Here is a 22,124-nt window from a genome sequence, read left to right on the forward strand (position 1 = left end):
CTTGGTTTTCTTGAATTTTTTGTTGTCCCTTTTAGGAGTCGGAGAACAAAAGGAATTTATGACTTGTGTCACTTTCAGCACCATCAACTCGTAACTCAGTCGCGCAGTTCAAGCTTGAATTCCACGTATGTGCGCTTCAAGAATTAAGATACAAACATACTCAAGGAGCAGGAAGATCACATCGCAGCCATGGCTGATTGTGCCCAGGCAGGCAAACACAGACCTCAGACCTCAGACCTCAGGCTTCAGACCTCAGAGTTGAGACCAGGCAAGACGAAGGCGCAATCGCTCAAGCATTAAGAAGGCCTGACGTTGCCGCACTCCTCTGCTTCTGCTGTTGCTTCTTCTTTGCGTCGAGATAAGTGCGTGGCGATAAGCACGACAGACGACAAGCGACAAAGAGCAAACGACAAACGACAAGCGAGGAACGCTTCATTGGGGCTGCGCCTGCGTAAAAATACCTGAGCAAAGGAGCAAGCTAGAGGAGAGGTGAGCTGAAGTTGAAGCAGCTTGAACAATTGCACACTTAAATTACTGCATGCAACGCACTTACACAACAGTTTGCTAAGCATTGCTAAAGGCGCCTACTGAAATCAAGAGGCGTCCTTCACAAAGGGGGGAAAATAATGACTCAATCCTTACTTGAAGAGAAGCATTGATTGAATAACTTTCAGTTTTCCTTCAAGCCAAAATACTCTTTTATATATACTATGAATTAGTCTTGATATATAATATATTATATTATTAGTCTTGTGCAAGATTAATTTCTTTAGTCGCTAATTACACATATTCATCTAGCACAGAATATTGGCTTAAATATTCTATTGTTTGAATAAACACTTATATCACTTTTTATTGACTAGACCATAAATATTATATATTTTCTTTCCTAATAAACATAGAATATGTCAGAAAGTGTCTTACAAATTCTATACTATTTTTTTATATATGTTATAATATTTTCAAAATATAGTTGTTTGTCAATTTACTTGATATAAACAAACTGTGTTAGGCTATATACAAGTATTTGTAAAGCACGCAGAATTTCCTTAATATGCCAATTTTATAAATAAACCAGTTAAATATCACTCATAGTTAGAGAGCGCTGCTTTCTATGGACAAAAGAATAAGACGAAGGAAATCTTGATTAACATTTGGTCGCATTTTATAAGCGCTACAAACAAATATTTTAATAAAATCAATAATATATTGATGTAAACAGCTTACTGAAACTACTAAATATATATTCTAAAATTAAATATTTTCTTTAATAAAGCATTAAAATGTACTTAGCTCAAGACTTAAAACGTTAATAAATTAAAACATTATTAACAAACATATACATTGTTTTTCACATATGATTTTAGGTTGGTTTTTCTTAAGCTAAGACACATTATATTAAATTTTCAAAAAATTTTCATATATTTTTTATCCCATTTATAATACTACGCACTACGTCAGTGGTTTTCTATCGCGATTCGAAAATATTTTAAATGATTTTCAATTGCTTTCAAGTGGTCATTGAGATGCACTCTTGAAAATAGTTGCAGCATCTGCAAGGTTGTTGACAACAAGAAAAACCTAATGAAGTTCTCATTGCTCAGATGCATAGACAAATCTGTGACTTCGAGTCTAGCAAGTACAAATGATTGTTATCTGTTTTTTTTTAAATCATAATCAGCAACTAATTGCCGCGATTATGCAACAGTTTAGTTGCGTTCAGTTTGGTTTTTTATCTCAAGTGCTCACTAATGAATGTACATGAACATGTGAATATCATTCATATTGATGGTAATCAATTAATGTCGCCAGACACCCGCATGACATTCTCTTCCCTCCCCTCCCTCTACCGATACTCGAACTAACAATTTGCTGAGCTCATTTAAGTCAACTTATGCCAACCAGAATACTGGTAATGTGCATTCAATTTGAAATGTTCATTCATTTATTCAATATTCGCTGCACATTTGCGCATATTATTTGCATAAGCTCGAAATCCAATTGATAAATATTCAATTAGCTGACTCGAAACTATTTAAATAATATTTCTAGCGTAGATAATTATGTAAAATCAGAGAACTTCGCAGTGAGGTTAGCTGCTATATCTTTACATTGCATATTTATTTTATTATTATATGAATGAAGTATTTGACCTGCGTATAAAAATGCAACTCATTATATTGCAAAATTACATATTAATCGAATGCCATTTGCAATGCAAAGTGGAATGCAAATGATGCCCATAATACTCGTAATCACAAGAGTTCAGTTCATTCTCTGTATTCTAAGTATATAGCAATGAAAACAAACAGGTCTGTATGCATGTGGCGCCCTCTGGCGGCTGAATCAAAGGGTATCGAAGACGCTAATTACATTATGTTAGCGTGCTGTATTTTGTTCGCACTTCCTGTTGTTAATGCCGCATTGAGCATTTTTATTGGCCATCGAAGTGCAATTAAAGATCGTAAATAATGTGAATAGAAAATCAAATATGTTAAACTGGGGAAATGAAGCGAACAAAGCGACGGCGCTAAAGGTCTCTGTTGATTTTTCACACCTCTAACGAGTTGAAACCCTTTCGCATGAAGTATTTGAAACATTTGGTGTGAACTTTTGGTGTGAACTTGTTAAACATTTGTCTCGCTTTCGAAGGACAATAAATGGAGAGTTAGTTTTGGGAATAATGTATTTTTGTTGTTGTAGAAGGAAAGACTTTTAGACTAACAACACAAAATTTACCATTCCTTTCATACTTTTTAAAAATGTGGCAAATTTTCACTCTTGAAAAAATTAAAAAAAAGTATTTCAACTGTTGACCCCGACGTGATTTGAACACGCAACCTTCTGATCTGGAGTCAGACGCGCTACCGTTGCGCCACGGAGTCAGTTGAAACAAGGCAGCAATAATTGTCAACTTGAAGTAAAGTCTATTGTTGAATTAAGTAAATATTTATTTACGGCATAATTTTAAATCATTGTCAAAGCATTCGAACCCAAAGATAAGTAAGAATATTTATAATTAAAGATTATGCACAAATCTGATAAGAAATATATATTATTTGCTTTTAAATATCTCTTCTAGTTCTATTAATAGCGTTGCTATCCGGGAATGCATTAGAAATTTTAATGTGCGCAAACAATATATAAATAAATTTGCTTACTGAATAAATAATAGCTAGTGTTTCTCTATTTTGAAATGTGTCAAGTTAGTGTAATTTCTTTATATTTTATGATGCCCAATATTTATAGAATAATGAATAATCTTATCTTATCTCTTAATAAGTTTCTCAATGACAAAAAAACTTAACTTTTTATCATTACGAATCTGGTGAATTCTAAATTAAAAGTCTTTAGTTTAAATACAATTTTTATTTTGTTGTATGCAACAAAGTTTCAATACTTAAATTAACAAATAATATTTCAATACTTAAATAAACAAATAATATTTCGACAGTTTGTACTTTCATTATATTTTATTCTACAAATTCTATGCAAATATTATTTTAAAAATGAATATTACCCAAGCATAAGTTGTCGTAATTTGGAAATAGTATTATAGTAAAAACGAATAATATTATGTGAATCGTATTAAACACAGAATTTTAAGCACAACGTTTTACATATTAAACTAAAATGATATTTGAGTGTTTTAAGTTTTTTTGTTTTTGTATTGCCTTTAAATATGATAAATGCCTCAAGTGTGTGGTAAAGTTTGAATGAAATTGCTGCACATCTCAAATATCTTTAGGATTCCCGTGACGCGTCAAGTTCATGAGCGATTTTAATGATCTTTCGTGAAGACTGTGCTATCGAAACGATCTTTGGAGGCACTTTTGGATTGTTATCCAAAAGGGAATGGAATCAATTGCAGAGAAAAATTCCCTATGCATGTAAGTACTTCTAACGATTACACATTTTATGTGCACTTTTCAATCTTTACGATGGTGCTCAGAGGCACTTCTTTGCATACCAATGTGGAATATGCTCAAAGTCCAATCAAACGACAGCCCCCAATATGTTTTAACGACACTTGCCACAAACATCAGATAGAGAGAGAAAGAGAGCGGGAACTAAAACATAAATTGTAAATTTTTGTTAAATGATTTCTTGGTCATATCTAAATCTAATAAGTGAACCTCTAAACGATATGGATATATATATTTTTAATTTCTTTTCCGAGGAAAAGTGCTCATAAAAGTAAAGGAGCGGTCATAAAGCAGGCCAATCCCTCGAATCCCCCCAGACACAGTGCCTCTTGTATTGTTGTGGCCAAAAGGTGTGAATTTCTCGAGTCGCGAGCATTCCCTGATTAATATGACTCAGGGGCAGCAACAGCAAACACAGACGGCAGAGCAATGAAAATGAAAATGAAAATGAAAATGAGCAGCTAAAGAAATGGATAATAAAATTATAAAATGGAATGTTTTGTTCCATCTTTATGATACAGAGTAAAGAATTCTGTTTTAGGCTCTTTTTGTTTTTTATGACAATTTTGAAGTTGCTTTCTCGAAAGTTTTATGCGCGTGTCCTTTTTAAATGCGATGGCGATGGAAGTGGAAGAAAATGCCAAAAGTTTTTTTTTACGATCCAGACAGCTGACGTACAGTTGACGCAACAAATGAATCGTCATCGACAGTTATCGATAACATCATCATCGGCTGCACTTCAAAGGCACAAAATGCCACTTGAGATTGCATCGGAGTCCGACTTGCTCTCGGCATGTGGCACACATGTGATTGAGCTCCTAATGAAGCCATTAGCAGCGCCTTATCTGCAAGGATACACACAGAAAGGCAGCCCCGAGAAAAGGTCTTTTGTTTGCCACAGTTTTTTTTTGTTTCATCGGGCAACTAATACGCCCAAATTAGATCAAGATCAGGTCGCTGCCCGAGGCCAATAATAGTAGAGCGCATATTGGCAGCTGTTCTTCCGCCGAACTGAGCTCAAGCGGATTTGGTAAACCGAACTGAGCACCCTCAATCCTCTGTCTGCTCTGACTCTTGTGGGCAGGCAGACAGGCATTAACTTCACTCTAGACGTCTTTGTTCGTCCTTTCTCGATATCATCATCAAGCATTTTTCTTTTGGCCATATCATGATAGCACCTGATGCTGACCCAAACTGGTCATTAGGCAATTACCAAAACTGGCATTTAAAGTTGCTTGAATAAAGGTGTTTCTCAAAGGATCGCTGTATGCAAGTCCTGGCCATAAATTTTGCAAAAAAGTCTGGCGCATCCTGGCGCTTTACAAATATTGCGGCACTTGAGCACAAATGCTGCATCTAATGTGCTGCAACTGCAGCTGCAATGGCAACAGCAGCTCCTGCTGCTTCACTTTCTACTTTTCACTTTGGCAAAGAGTTGCAAGAGTCCTTCTCAGCCTCCCCCTTCCCCACTTGGCAGTTAGTTGCTCCCGTCTGCTGGCTCATCTATGTTTTATTGCTTCCGCGCACTTTCGCTTGCCGCAGTCACAACAGCAGCCACGCCTTCAACGCCAAAGGAGCGACTTAGACCAGAAGCTCGCACACTCTTATTGCATATGTGAGAAAGTTCTCATGTGCATGGGGAAAGGGAAAGGGGATCAAAGCGAAGAGGGGGGAGGCTGAGCATCCGCTTAAGCGGAAGCTGGCAGCCTTGTTGCCGTTGTCTCTGCGTTGTTGCCACATTTTGGCGGTTGCTGCGAATGGTTTCCTGTCACATGCGTTGGCGTAAAGCATGACACAGATGTCTCTCCACCACAGCACTCTCTTGCCCCCTCCCCCTTCTCTTTCTACACCCTTCAGCAGTTCTTTGGAAAAAAGCAACAGGAGCAGCATCCTGCAGGATACACGCCTGGCAACTGTTCACTTTCGCTGCCACTTTTTGCCAGTCTATTCCTTTGCTGCTGCTGCTGCTGCTTCTGTTGCATTGTCATTAAACTTTAACCGCGGCATCTGTCACTGCGTAGTCCTGCCACAAGGACAAACAGACAGCAGACGGTAGACGGCAGAGAGGACACAGCAAGCACAGTGCTTTAAAGCCTGCTAAATTTTAATTGCCCACATGAATTTACAGCGCCAGCGCTAAGGATCAGTCCGAAAAAAAGAGTGAACAACGAAAAAATGGAGCAGAGTTGCAAGCGTTGCTACCGTTTTTATTGCTGCCACTGAATGCTGAATGCCACGTTTTTATGGGGCGCCAGTTTCCATATATCAAGAATTAATTAGCGTAATGCAGCCAGAGCGAGATGGCAATAGCACAGGACTTTTTTTTTTGTTTGTTGTGAATGTTGCATGCCACAACGGTGCAGTGGCAAGGACTGTGCCAAGTGATCGTGAAAAGTATTTTACTCGCTTTACATTTTTTTACTACAGCTTCTCTTTTTTGTTGTGCGCTTCTCTTTTTTATGATAGCCTGGGGGCTACGACGAAGAGGGGCGGTGAGGGGAATAGGAGTTGCAGCATTAAATATGCGTGGACACCATTTACATGATGATGTGGTTGTGGTTGTGGCTCCATTCTGTGGCAGCTGGACAAATGCGCCACTTGCACAACAGTTTTGCCTTCTAAGTTTGATGGAATTACCAGAGTGCCATGAAATAGCGAGTAATATGAAGATGCTGTGAATAATTTGAGAAAATAAAATATTTATTATCACATTACGACTTATTTTTCTTTGTCATCAATCAAAATAATTTATGGAACTTTAATTTAAAGTTGACAAATTTCGAACTTTATGTAGTCAATTTACAGATGTGACACTAGATCTCCAAGTTGTTCTGGGAAATAATAAAACAAGTAAGAAAGCTCCAGTTGAGTGTGCTCGACTGTGAGATACCCGCTACCAATTTTTAATATAGGCAAAGCAGTGCGGAATTATTCGTAGAGTATACCAAATTAATGTACCGAAAAAAATACTAAAATATGCCGATATATACTATAGCGTACAAAATATTCCAGATTGTTAGTGAAACCAACAACGTCCTGTAGTAATATGATGTTTTTCCCCATACAAAAGTATTTCTTAAACAATTTCAAAAATTTGTATCTGAATTCAGTCCAATCAGGATTCATAAATACTATAGTTATTATTGTGTATACCAAAAACCCGAAAAACTTCAAAATTTCGCTATTTCAATCGATTTATCGATTTGCGGAGGCTAAAGTGGGCGTGGCAAATATTTGAAACAAACTTTACCTACTCGCAAAAATAAAAACTACGGTTAAAAAAAAAGAATTATATTGCTATCCCTTATAGTCTCTGAGATCTTGGTGTTCATACGGACGGACAGCCAGACAGACGGATATGGTTATATCGCGTCGCCTGTTTATGCTGATCAAAAAAATATATATTATATTTTACTGCGACATTTCAAAGTTAATTCAAGGGGGTAAATAACTTATTCTTCTTATTTATAAGTTTTCACAAAGAAATTATTCTAAAGCAGAAAGCGTAATGAAATGTTGAATGTAATATTTTATTAACGTCTCATTCTTTTTTTTTATTATTATAAAATAATATTTTATTCAGCTTTAATTTGAATTGTAAAATGGTCACACAGACGATTTCAATTAAAATATTATTATAGTTTCTTTTCTTTCGACGACATTGATTAATTCATATTTAATAATAATTATTCAACTCAATAAATATTTACAAATAATTTGTTCTATAGCATGGTTTTGTTATTGCAGTTAACTAAATATATCTCTTTAAAAGTGTGCTTGGTTTCGTTTAAAATTTGACAAACATAATAATTTAAAGAATTAAAGGACCAATTGTCGGTAATAGGTCATCATACATTTTTAATTAATCCATTGGAATTCCATGATGGTATTGAAATGCCCTTACATAACAAAAAATTTATGAGATAACCTCATTTTGGTTTAATAGTATCAAAAACTTTTCATGCTTGTGCTATTACTATTAATTACTATTACTTTTAATTTACAAGCGAATATATTGGTATTTAGTAACACTTAGTAGGTTTATACATATATGATAAAAACGAATACATTATTTCGTTCACTCTATAAAATTTTTGTAAATATGATACAGCTATATCATAGCTGTAAAATAATAATAGAGCCATTTTCTCTCCTTTTCTTTAAAGTGAATTCACCGAAGTTTGAGGGCATTATTGAAGAATGTATATCAGCATAGTACGTATTCAATATTATTGAAAATTAGTAGATGAAACACAAACAAAACTAGATTAGACCACTTGAGAAGTAGACTAATCTTTTCAGTAGAACCTCTTATTATCGTTCAAATAACATTTAGTCGCTTTAGGCAGCGAAATTTGAGCTCACTTGAAGGCAATTTGAACTAAAATTGTTCACTTTACAGACACTAATAAATTTAAAGTGTTGAAGTTGAAGTTGAGAATCCGCTGTCTTCGAATAGAACTCTCAAAGTCAGCTGCGCGTTTAAAAGGCAGCAGTTAGTTATCGGTTGAGCAGAATCTTCCCCGTTAAAGCAACTTTGCGCTGTAATTCGAATACATCAGCACTCACTTTTCCACTTTTGGACATTCGCGTAGTGGCAGTGCATTAATTAAATTTTCGCCAAATTAAAAGCAACTTTTCTGGAACGAGAGAGATAGCGGCTACCTGTGAACGCCCCTTGCTCTGCGACTTGGCAAAAAAGTTGCCACGCCAGACACAGAGGATGGGGCAAGAAGCCGTGCCTAAGGGCACATGTCAGGGGCCGGGCAGAGCGCCATTTTGTAGCCAGCTGCATGTGGCAGGCGACAATGGCAACAACAACAACAATAATAGCCAAGGTGAACCGCACAAGCGCAACAGCAACAACAAATTAAGCTACACTGGAAATTGCAACCCGAAAAGCCAAAAGCGTTCAACCAACAACGCACTGTGTGAAATTTTAATGCGCAAATTGCAGTGTGTGTATTAGTGTATGTTTACGTGTGTGTATGTATGTGTGTTGCCCAACAATCAACCAAGCAGCCAACCAACAAGCATCAACAGCAACAGAGACAGCAACAAAAACAACAACAACAACAACAACAACTGCAATACGTTACGTCAAAAGCAAAAACTTTTGTTGTCTGTCTGTGGCAACAACAACCACATTGACAGCAACAACAACAACACAACCAGGGGCAACAACAAGATGGCAAACGGACAACCGCATTCATTGGCGGCACAAAGTTTTGCACCTGTCGTCGAGCGAAACACGTTGATTGCACCCGCCGCTCATTCAAGTCGTCATCGTCATCGTCGTCGTAGTCGTCGTCAACGACTCCCACTGATTGTTGCCATTTGTGTTGACGATCCTCGCGAATCGCTTGCGCCATGTTGCAAGTTCGAAAAGGGTCGAGGCAACCAGTCAGCGTACGACTTTGAACTGAAAAGGGAACGAGTTCATAAAACTATTCATTTAAACAGTTTTGAGCAGCCACAGAGTACTCATTTTTATTCTCATTAAAAGCTTTTATTTAACCGTAGTGACAGCTGTTATTACAGCAATTCAGTAGCCTGGGTCGTTATTACAATATTTCAACACTTTTTGATTGATTTTGAATATGGGTAAGAGCAATAATAAAACAAAAACAAAATGGAGAAAATATACATGGGTAGACAAACTTTTTGTAATGTAATAAGGAAAGTATCTATAAGATATTTGTAAGTTGGTAGAATTAGCAGAATTAGGAGAAACTGTTAAGAAAATTGTTCAAATATTAAATGTAAGTAACGATAATTATGTAGTGTATAAAATAACTCCTGAGATACACACTCAAATATATAGAAGATTTCCAATTATTCAAAAGTTCCACACGAACATTTAGATTATTACTAAATCTAACACTTGTTCAAGACTAATGCGGCATTAACATAAAAACCTTTTATGCTGTTTCAACTATCAGATAACTTTTACGGAAGTTCTCTTAAGCTAGAAAATATATAGAATACTATAAATAAATATATTAAATATTCCTTTATGGGAAGCCAAATTCATAAAAATAAAATGTTTTCATAAGCATCTAAATCTAATCTAAAATACAAGAAGTAAATTAGTGGAGAAATAAAGAAGAAGAGCAGAATATCTTCGACAACTTAATCTTTTCTAATATTTAAAATGAAATAGAACATAAAAAAAAATAAAAGTGTTTCTCTAAAAAATACATTTGTTTTAATCTTGGCAATGCAGCCCACCGAATTATAATACAGTAAATTTGTTGCATGTTAAAAATTGCAAACAAATTGTATGGATTGAAATGCATCTGAAACACAGAATAAATTGTTTTACGCTAACTTGAATTTTTAATTAAATAATAATCTAAATTGTATGTAGATCTCATTCTATTTGACTTTGTTTTTCATTTTGTGTCTTTCTTTTGGGAAATAAAGTTCATCTAAGTTTATCTGTAACTAACATGATCTGTCACCTTTCTTCTCCCTCTGGCGTTGCAAATTTCTAGCAAAGCTTTTGTTGTTCCGCCTTCCGTTCTTCAACATTCAGTTCCCATCTGTTTCTCGTGTTCTGCCATTGTTCACATGTCTCACCCTTTCGGTCTCTCACTCTATCTCACTCGCACACTCACATTGTCTTGTTCTCTCAACATTTTTTGCAGTTTGCCATGTTGTTGTTAATTGTTTTGTTTTTGTGCTGTGAGTGCAATTGTTGGAACTTGTTTGGACAACGCCCACTTCCTGTTTATGTTAATTTCTGGCAACGGTCTGGCAACGCTTTTTATCAGCAACGAACGCATTCGCTGAATAGACAATTCATAACATAAATCTCACAGCCCAGTGTTGGTAAATGGCAAATGGGTGGCATGGCGTGGAGTATGGTGGAAAATGCTTGGAATTCCAGACAAAATGATTGGCATGAAAGTGCTCCTAAAAGGTGTTCGTCCCATTACGTGCAGCTCGATGCATTTTAATGATGTGCCAGGCCGCAATATAATTTCAATTTTGCATCTTTCAGCTGAAAACTGAAACTGGAAATTGATTGCAGCAGCAGCAGCAACAGCAGCAGCAACGTGGCAAGCAACTATAGCTGCGGCAACACGCAATGCTGTGCAGTGCAACAATTGCAATTGTTGGTTTAATGAGCTCAAAAATGCGCAGAACAATGAAGCCTCTGAACGTGAACGGACAAGAGATGCAATTGCAATTTAAACCCCCCCCTTCTTCCACCTTCCCCACCTCTCGGAGAGACAGACTACAGACAACAGACCAATCCCAGTCTGAGAGCCAAGTTGCCATTTGCCTAGCACTTTGGCAGCCTATCGGCAAACTGAAGTTGGGACTTTGCTGCACTCGTAATTAAATGCAATTTTATTGCCACGATCAAAAGCAAAAGGGCAGCGGCGATGGCAAATGGCAAATGGCAAGATAGGTGGACCACCGGATAGAGGAAGCAAGTGTTGAAATGCGGCGATGCGCTGCTAACTTGATTTATGCAACAAACAAGTGCCGCCCCCTGGCGGCCAGCGCCTCAACTTCCGCCTAGGCCTCGGCAAGAAAACAATGACTGCGTAATTAATTTCAAAGTAAACAATTTATCAAGTGCTTGGCGGCTTTGCCCAACCAAGCAGCCAACCAGCGATGAGCCGAGATCCGACCGACAACCGACAACCAACAACTGACAAGCGGAAAGCGCTTTCAAGTGGGCAGGGCTCACTTGCAGTGTTGCCAAACGCCGCAAAGTGCGCCCAAGGGAGCCAAAGTTCGCTTCGAGTGCAGCTTCACAAAATGAACTGCAAGCACCGCGAACATGATTCATTTCGACATTGAAGTGCAGTTTGCAGCTAAAAAAGCAAATAATGCTGGCCAAGATTTGACAACTAGCCCTTGACTAGGATTTTCTGCAGAGCAGTGTTAAACAATGGAATGCATAATCTCTAATCCGTTTGCTCCACAGTTTTGCAAAATTATTAAGGAGCACCTCTTAAGGATACCCGAAAATTGTTAATGAATGTTAAATTCTCATATTTCTCAATTGGACCCTTGGGCTAAGAAGATTATCGTGTTCATCGTTATTATTATGGAAAGAGCAGCATAATCATCATCATCATCGTCGTTTTGGAACACATAATTAAAAGCACCAGAATTGTAATCCCTGGATTGCAGTTTGCCAAGCACTTTGCCAAAAATGCATTTAGCATTTGAACAAGAAATTTGATTAAGAAAGCGCTGAATGCGGTTGCTTGACTAGGAGATACTCTATCACAAAAAGAGTGAATATAGTGAATTTTCACTATCGATAGTTGTCTATCATACCCTTTTAATCACCACGTACAGCGTATAATCAGCAACGTGCTCTGCAACTTGTTAAAAAGGGGCAAAAGTGCAATTTGAATGAGATTACAATTATTTGATTGCTGGAGAGGCAAAAGTTTTAGCGAGTTCTTGCAGTCATAAATTTATCGAGATAATTTCGTTAAAAGTAATATCAAGATTGTACGCACCTTTAGCCATGAATCATTTGTGAGTCGCCATGAGTGAGTGAATCATTAGCAATAAGAGCATGAATGGCCAAATGAATGAATTGCTTTCGCTTGTCTCGTGTCTCTCTTGTGATGCAAACTAAGGAAAAACTCAAACGCACCGCTTACGAATTGTTAGTTGGACTCGACTGCAGGTTTTCCCCCTTCCTTTTGACAGTTTCATAAATTAAGACATTCAACAATAAACAAATAAACAACACACATGTTTGTGGTTTTGGCAGACACAGAGACACAGAAAAAAGAAAAGCGAACGAGTTGATGAGCGAGATGGAGACTGAGGACAGAGGACAGAGGGAGCGAAACAGGCAGCTTCAAAGAGTTTGTCAGGCGGCAAAGTCTGTCGCTAATTATGCGAGAGTTGCCCCCCTTTGCGGCTCCCCCTTCCCCTTTCTTCATCTCTTCCCGCATGCTGCCTGTCTACAGCAATTGCGTTACACAAAAGGCGAAAAGCGAACGCCAAAAAGCCGAAAGCCAAAAGCGACGGGCCGAATGACATGTGAAAATATGCAAAATGCAAATGAATATCAAAAGTGAATGAATTGAGTCTGGTCTACGGGTCTCTCCCCCCCCGTCCCCGTCTCCTCCCTTTGTGTAGATGGAGGCGGAGGTGGAGGGTAAGGGTTACTCCACTGCACTTTTCACTCATTATATTTAATGGCCAGACGCAAGACGAGTTGTCAACCAGGCTCTGCTTTAATTATGTTGTCGAAATTCGCATTAATTGCCAGTGAAAACGCGAGTACTGCACCCAACAAAACAACAAACTTGCTATTTTAATGTACTTTCGGTATACCCAGTAAAAGTTATCAAGAGATTATATAACTTGTAAGTGAGTTTATTAAAATTGAAATTGAAATATTTTGGTGTACTTAATATTCACTACTTTCTTATATTCATCTTTTATTAGTTTTGAAAGCAAATAAATAGTATTTTAATTAAATGCTTAAAATAATTATTAAATAATTAAATATATAATATATAATTGTAATTCATAAACAATTGTTAACTTTCGTTCATTTTATTTATAAGGTATAAAGTATGCTTTAATAATTTAATTAGTGTATGTTAGTTTTTAAATTAATTCTTAATACAAGTTTAAATTAATAATATAATATATTTTGATATATGTATATGAAGTATTTTTGTTTAATAGCTTACTTTCGTTAATTTTAAATTAATTTGTTAAGATGGTATTTTATTTGAAATTAATAATATAATTTATGGCTTTTTGTTTGTAAATACATTTTTCTCTAAAAATATATTTTTTTATTTCATTTACATTATATACCTATAGTTCCATTATTAATGTGCTTAATGTACTTAATAGTACAAGGAAACAATTTTTTAAAAATTCGTAAATATTTTATTCGATTAGTATTTTCTATCAGCTGATTACCGTGAAAGTTTCATGCGGTTTTATCAAAACTGGTAATTAACTCATATTATAAAGAAACTGCCCGTTAAAATATATAAATATTTTTCAAATACATTGTTCTACAAATATAATATAATAAATAAAGTATAATCAAACAATATATCTATTTCTTTTATCAAAATCTGACAACAATCAAATTTGAATTTCTAACAAATTGCAATATAAATTTCAGATAAAATTGTATCAAATATTCTATGCTAAGCACATCAAAGGGTGTATAGGGTATCTGCCAGTCGATCAGTTGCTGACTCACCCGTACTTGCCTACTCAAAAGACAACTGACAGCAGTTTATGCAATTTTGACAAGCGTTTTAAATGTGCGTCCAACCGTCGACAGTTGTCAACTGTTATTGCTGGGTTGCCGTCTTGATTTCAGATCTGGATTGTGACTCCGATAATCGCCAGTTGTGGCGGATGTGCAACGCTTCAAGGAGGAGGAGGAGGAGAAGGAGGATGTCAAGCAGCGTGCATCTTAATGGATTTGGACGTCAGAGCACTTAATTACTTGCAAATGTGAGAAGGAAGGTCACAACTTAAAAGCGGGCCAATTGTTCGAGGGGGAAAAGTTCAAAGGAAACTTCTGTCATATGGATTAAGCGACAAAAAAAAAGACACGCAAAAGCGTATGCAATTAATTAGCTTTAGTTAATTGTAAATTGAATAACATGCAAAGTGTTTTAAAAGCAAGTTCAAATTCTATTTTCAATGTACGGCTCGCTTTATCCTTTTATGTTTGTTACAAGTCAAGGACAGCTGGCGGTCAGTAAACAGATTTGATTTATGTTAGCGCTTTTATTAAAATATCTCCCAACGACTGATTAACAACAAAGCAATGTTGGAGACGCAGATTGAAGGATTGGGGAAATTGAGGCTCTTCTTTAATTAAAATAGACAAATGGCGCACGATTGAGCACCAGACATCCCAGACCCCAACTCTAATCCCATCTCCATTTCTATCTCCATCTATATCGTATCTCTCCCATCTTTACCTAGTCGGTCACAGCTGTGCGCCTAATTTATGAAAAATTCACAAAACGAACTTATCAATCATAAGGCTATCTCCCCTTTGGTCCCTCCTTGTGTCCGCTTTTGTCGCGAATTGTTGCTACATTGTTGAACGCTCTCGGCATTTTGGCAGTCGAGGCACGTGCCTCACTGCTGGCCAAGCTCTTTGCCTGCTCAAGCCAGAAATTCAATAGAAAAATTGCAGAGACATTGAAGACTCGCAGCATTTGCCACAGTTGCAGTTGCAGTTGCACTTGCCAAACATTTTGCTGCTCGCTGTTCGCTGCTCGTTTATTGTAATTGTGGGCCAGCCAGACCTGAAGTGCATACTTCCAGACCGGCAGCGTCCCATCGCATCGCATCGAGTCCCTGATGAAGTTGTTGATAATGCGGCGGATGCTTTACTTTAGCCAATTTGGCTGGCAGCCGCTCAGCAGTGACACGATGTACGTGACCTGTTGGCTAAATGCCCACTGAGAGCCAAGAAAGGGACAGAAAGAATGAGAATTAGAGCGAGAGAGAGAGAAAAAAAGTTTGTGGATCAGCTTTAAGCTGCAGCTTGCACATCATTTATCAGTCTAGTGAGCTTGTCAGTTGCTCTAAAACCAGAAATGATTAATGAATTGCCAATTTTCGAAAAATACTTTTCATTTGTGAATATGATAATAAAAATGTTTGTCTGAATTCTAGATACAAACTGCCATCATAAAGTTAGTTCACATTACCTTAATTAATATTATCTCATTTCAATCAATAACTTTACTTTTTAATGTCATAATATACTCAATAAAAATCAGTATTGAACGATTCAATTATTTTCGGTACCATAGTTTTGCTTTCTATATAATTTAGCAGCCAAAAATTTACTATAATATAATCCAGTAATATTTACATTAATTATTGAGGGATTGAGCTATAAAACCAATATAATTATACACTCTACATTAAACAGCACACAACAATTATAATTAAATTACAAGACTCTTGACTCCTGATATTCGGCTGCTAAATTTTGTGATAATTTTACACTCTTGTCTTTACTCTTTAAATTGGAAAACACATGTCTAATATCTTATTTTAATTCATTTTTTTTTTACTCATTTGTCTTGTTTATAATAAAGACCATATTCAAACACAAACCGAAACTTGTTTATTCAATAAATTCGCCCATAATTCCACTAAGTCAAACAATAATATAAATAATAAAAACAAATAATGCCAATATTTTTAGTTTTTTTTTATTGCTATACTATTTCAAAACTTAAAATATTGTTTACAATGTGCATTTCAAATGCCGCGTCGCAATGCTCAAAAATTAGTCACAATTACTACATTTTACACAAGAACATTAAAACAAAATTGAGTTTCCTATGAAGAAAATTCAAACAACGAAAATGTTCTAAAAATAATAAAAAGATGCTGAATGTTGAAAAATGGAAATGGAAATGAAAATGAAAAATCAAAGACACGACAGACACGCGACCACAACAATTTACTACTGTTGTGTAAAAGGAAAGTAAAAGGCAAAAAAGCAAAAGCAAAGGCAAAGCGACGACAAAGCAGCCAATAAAATTTCCAAGAAATTTTAATTATTCAACATTTTTAACGCCAGGCAAAATGGGTGCAGAAAACCAGAAAAACCAACCAAAGAAACCAAACTGACGGCAAACTAATTAAAGACGCGTCCACCTACAAAACAGAGGCACTCAAAGACTTACTCTCAACTCCCGATTCACGATTCTCGAATCCCCAACTGACGACTGTCGACTGTCGAGTCTCAAGATGCCGAACTTGCTGAGACAATTCGTGAAATCATACAAAGTTATATAGTCATCAAGTGCACATCAATCATAGGCCGCAAGAAGTTGCAGTTGAAGTTGAAGTTGGAGTTGAGGTTGAGGTTGGGGGCATTGTGGCTGATGATGATGCTTTGTCTGGGGAGCACACAACCGCAAGGAGAAAAGCGTGAAAAATTGTCGGCCATGACGCATCCCAGCAAAAACTAAAACAACAACAGCGAAAACCACGAAGAACATAGAGAACTCGTATCGCTGCCATGTGTAGGCATTTTGCTGATAATTAGCGACCGCGTAGAGTGAGGACTTTGCGCCCTAATTGATAAACGTGCCAGCAGCAAAGTTCCAACTCCTCTTCCCCTCTGTCCCTTTGCCCCTTCTCACTCGCAGTCGCAGTCACACAGTTGTGCCAAGAGTCTGTGCCGCCGTCTGGTCTTGTCTAGAGGGCCGAGTTGCCCTGTTGCCTGTTTCTCCTGGGCTTCTTCAGCCTGTTGCCACTTCCCTTGTTCCTCACCTCTCCTCTCCGCACCACTCCTATATTCTCTGCTCTGCTTTGCTGTGGCTGCTCCCCCTATGCGCTCTGGCGTAAAAATTATCTTAATGGACAATTTAAGAATCACTCATTGTGAATTATGCGGCGCATTTAGTTGCTGAGAGTAGTCCAACTCCGGGATCTGGCAAATGCCTCTAAAGTATGTCTACAGTTTCAAAAACTTTTGCCTCCATCTCCCAATGATTGAACAACTTTAAATGTATCTGTGAAATATATAATAGCTGTTTTTTTCCTTAATTGCAATTATAGAAATGCTGGGTTTGTCATGAATTATGCTTATTTTATTTTTAAACAACTTTATTTTAATATATTAATTTATAATTCATTAGTACTTTACTTTACTCTACTTTTCCCTTAAAAAGTGGTATTTTATTTCTTACGTTGTATTTTCTTAACTTTCTAAGCAGAAAAGGTTAAATTGCAAGTACTGTTATTTTAATTAATTAGCTTCCAATTGTCAAAAATATATTTGAACAAGTAAGAAAAGTACAGTCGAGTGTACTCGTCTGTGAGACACGCGCTACCCATTTTGAATAAAAGAAAGAAATAAAAGAAGAAATATATTTTGCGGTATTCTCAAAATATAAAAAAATATACTGCGAAAATACTAAAAATATACCGAATGGTATATGTGGTATATTGATATAGTACGGCATTCAAAATATACCATAGACGGCTCAATATACCAGATTGTCAGCCAAAGCAACTAAGACCCCTAGTAAGTAGGCGTTTTTGACCATTCAAAAGTATTTCTTTAATAACTTCGACAATTTGTATCTGATCGCAACGAAATTTTTAGGAATCATAACTTCTATAGATATTATTGTATATACCAAAAATAACTTTAGCTTTAAAATAACGCTTGTTATTCGATGTTTCTGATTTTCGGGGGCGGAAGGGGGCGTGGCAAAACTTTGAAACAAACTTGATCTGCGTGGAAACATAACAAATACTGTCGAAAAATTATAGCTATTCTTTTATAGTCTCTGAGATCTAGGTGTTCATACGGACAGACACACAGACGGACAGACGGACATGGCTATATCGTCTCGGCTGTTGACGCTGATCAAGAATATGTATACTTTATAGGGTCGGAGATGCCTCCTTTTCTGCCTGTTACATACATTTACGTACCCTTCTACCCTATGTGTAGCGGGTATAAAAAAGAAAAATCGAATTCAAATTTTATTTGATTTTTACTTCCATTTATGTTCGTTGACCATTTTGCAAAATACTCAATATCCAAAACTTCTCAAATTACACATAATTATATTCTAATATGCAAGAATTCTAAAATGCACAAAAATCTATATGAAATTTGTAATTAATTTAGCCTACAACTGGTTTACAAAACATTTTATAAATAAAAACAAAATTAGGAAGTAACACATATTAATTTATTATTCAGTAACTATCAAAGTTTCAATTTCTTTATGATTTTTTATGGGTTTTTTGTATCTAACACTAATGCTAATAAGAATTCTATTTCGACTATTAAAAATAACTAAATAACTATTTCGACATTAAAAATAACTAAATTTGCAAGACATTTTATATTAAGTTCGTATTGTTTGGATAATATTTTCCTTTTCTAATTTAGATTGTCAATATTTTGAAAAATATTCGGACTATCAAAACAAAATGTAGTAACATCTTAATTTATTATTCAGTAATTAAGTTAAAATTATATGTAACTTTTTGCTTTTGGAATACAAAAGAAATTCGCAAGACATCTATATAAATCTTATAGCTAATGTTTGGCTAATGTTTTGTTTTCCTTATTTCGATTGTAAATGTTTTGGAAAATTTCTTAATGCTTTCTTATCTTCTCCGCATTCTCAATTCTGGGCCATGTGTGGCACGAGGAATTCTCGATCTCATCACTCCATTCAACGGCCGCTGATGTTCGTGTAAGGTCTTCAAAGACTATGCGAAATGCTGCCAAGGGAATGTGGCTTGATCTACGCCTCTCTTTCTCTCCCTTTCTTTTGCTGTCTCTGTCTGTCGCATTGTCTGTGAGTCTGTGGTGTTTGCTGTCTGTTCGAGACGGGCAGCCGCTTCATTCTAATGACTTTAATGAAATTTTTAATTCCCAGCAAATGTGAATTTATTGTTTTTTGGGCTGCCACTGTACGTCGCCTCCCCCCCTCTGTCTGCCCCCCCTCGTGTTGCTGTCGCTGTGGCAAGTTGCATGTTGTGTGGCCACTCAAAAATAAACAACAGGCGAGGCCAGAGCCAAGTGAAGTGCTGCACATTGAAGTGAAGTGTAGTGAAGTGGGTTGGGCAGCCCGTTGAACTGGTAGCAGCTCCAATCTTTTGGGGCCAGCAGCAGAGACAAGCTGCTTATATAAGGCAGGTAGAGATGCAGAAACTGTGCAGAGGGGGAGGGGTGTAAGGGAGGGAGACGGGAACAGACCAAATGCAGATTAATCAAGCGCTCAACTTGCTGCTCACTGACTTTAGCTAGTCTCTGTTTATGATTTTCGCCTCAGTCTTCCTCTCATTCCCTCTCTCACTTGCTCCCTGTCTCTTTCTCTTTCTCACTCCGTTGCTGTCTGTGGCAGCTTCTGTCTGCTGCCACTTTGCCAGCTGATTAATGTCTTACATGCGACGTTTTAATACCAATTTTTTATGCATATCCCAAAACGAATAAAACGGCGAGTAAAGTGAAAAAGTTGTAGTCACCACATCCGTGACATTTCCTGTGCCTCTGCGTGCGGCAGCCACAGGTAGCACTCACTAAATGAAACACAACTAAGAAAGCTACAGTCGAGTATACTACTCGAGTGTGGAGTATCTTACACCTTCAACAAGACCGCATCATAAAAATATCAAAAATACTAAAATATACTGTATTTATATATACTACATTTGGTATATCAATATTGTTATACATTTAAAATATACCATACAGTACGGAATATACCAGAATATACTAAAATATACTGTATTTATATATACTACATTTGGTATATCAATATTGTTATACATTCAGAATTTACCATAGAGTACGGAATATACCAGAATATACCAAAATACTAAAATATACTGTATTTATATATACTACATTTGGTATATCAATATTGTTATACATTCAAAATATACCATAGAGTACGGAATATACCAGATTGTAAGGCAAAGAAACTAAGACCCGATTGTAGTATAAACAAACTTAATATGCATGCAAACATAACAAGTGCTGTTAACACAAAGTAATAATATCCTATGGGTAACGGGTATAATAAGCAGAATTTTGCCAATATGAAGACATCTTACCGGGAGTTCACTGTACTTGCTCTGTGGGGGGATTGAAAGGTGTTAATGCCAAAAACTTGCACAAGATTTGTACACAACTAATTTCAGTGTTCGCTCATAAAGACAAAGTCGACAACGGACTGACAATCCCAACAGAGTTTACTCCCCAGGACCATATCGAAATTGCCCGATGAGCAATTGCAGATAAGTTTTTTTGATAGAGAAGTTGTAATTAAAATGAAATTTGTTGTCTCAGGTGTGATGGCCAAATACTAACATCCTGTTCTCATTAGAGCGGCTACCTCTTTTTGTGAGATGACTTAATAACCAATCCAGTTTGTAGTTTCCAGTTCACTCAATTTTATTGGATAAGCGCATTAAGTGCTGCCCTCAGACTGCAGCAATTTTTTTATATCATTCGGTTAAATTAACCAATTTTCAGTTTCACTATGTTCACTTTGTTCTTTCGTTCGTTTTAGTTTCCCATTTCGTTGCCAATTAGCGGCAACACTTTGTGACCCCCAAAAATAAAAATGATGGTCAAGGTGTCATTTGAGGCACCTTTTTTGATGATTGCTCATGATTGAAGACAGCAGTTGAACATCACAATAACGAGTTATATCACTTCCGATTCAACTAATTGAGGCTTGAGGCGGTTGTTTGATTTTTGTAGAGAGTGAGCTATAAAAATGATATGTGGTTTATAACAAGAGCTATTGTAAATCAGACTAATTCTGATGTTAGAAAAGACCTGTTTGGAAATTCAAATAAAGTAATTTAAATAACAATTCACCTAATAAATGATTTCTAGAGGCTTAAAGCAAGTCCTTCTGTATTCACATACTCTTTATGTTAGGCAAACTCAATTAAAATCTAATTAAATTCTACCGGCATTTTATTCAATTTTTTTGTCGCCAGCAGACACACACACACACTCCCCCACACACACTCTCTAGCACACACACATACATTAATGTTAAGCATCATGTAAACAGACACTCATAATGCTGCTGTTCACAACAACAACAACAACAACAACAGGAGCAGCAACTCAGCCTGCATATCATTGACGAGCACTCAATGTCAGCTGCAAAACAAGCAATGACAACAGGGCGCATGGCCACGCCCCCAAACGAACACCCACACGCCCAGACACACTCGAGCAAAGAACAACAACACCAAGAAGAACAACAACGATAGGCAAATCAAAAAACGCCCTCAACGCAAAATACAAAATAAAGATAAAATAGCAGAGAAAACTGAAGAAAAAACTTTACAAACTCAATTTTCATTTCTGACAAGTCCAAGGAAGGGAAAGGGAAAGTGGAAGGGGATGGGAAGGTGAAAACACCGCCCACATTTCCAGCTGCAGCATTCACAATTTTCTCATATTTAAGAAAAATATTTGTTTATATACACAGTATTGTATGCAGATAAATTTACGACTAGAGCCAAAGCTTCAGTCAACATTTTTTGGGGGGTGTTTCCATTATTATCTCTAAGGAGGTGTCAGCCACAGACGCAGAAATCTCCTTCCCTCCCCTGCCCAGCTTGCCTCCTCAGGAGCAGCAGAAGTTGTAACCAGGGCGAGAACTGTCAACACCGAGGACACACACGCACACA

The 22,124-nt window shown here is 36.7% G+C and overlaps 1 long non-coding RNA gene and 1 other non-coding gene across 2 annotated transcripts in view; one reads left to right on the forward strand and one right to left on the reverse strand.

Moving 5' to 3' along the window:
- Nucleotides 1-2,813: 2,813 nt before the first annotated feature.
- Trnaw-cca (transfer RNA tryptophan (anticodon CCA)) lies at nucleotides 2,814-2,885 on the reverse strand. The gene has a single exon. It is a non-coding gene; the product is annotated as a tRNA-Trp (tRNA).
- Nucleotides 2,886-3,530: 645 nt separating this feature from the next.
- The window catches only part of LOC132785471 (uncharacterized), a 31,423-nt gene continuing 12,829 nt past the window's right edge, over nucleotides 3,531-22,124 (forward strand). The window contains exon 1 of the long non-coding RNA XR_009632322.1: nucleotides 3,531-3,890. This is a non-coding gene — a long non-coding RNA (uncharacterized LOC132785471). The remainder of the gene's footprint in view (nucleotides 3,891-22,124) is intronic.

This window comes from Drosophila nasuta, chromosome 2R (assembly GCF_023558535.2).
Source record: "Drosophila nasuta strain 15112-1781.00 chromosome 2R, ASM2355853v1, whole genome shotgun sequence".
In the NCBI taxonomy this organism is placed as follows: Eukaryota; Metazoa; Arthropoda; class Insecta; order Diptera; family Drosophilidae; genus Drosophila; species Drosophila nasuta.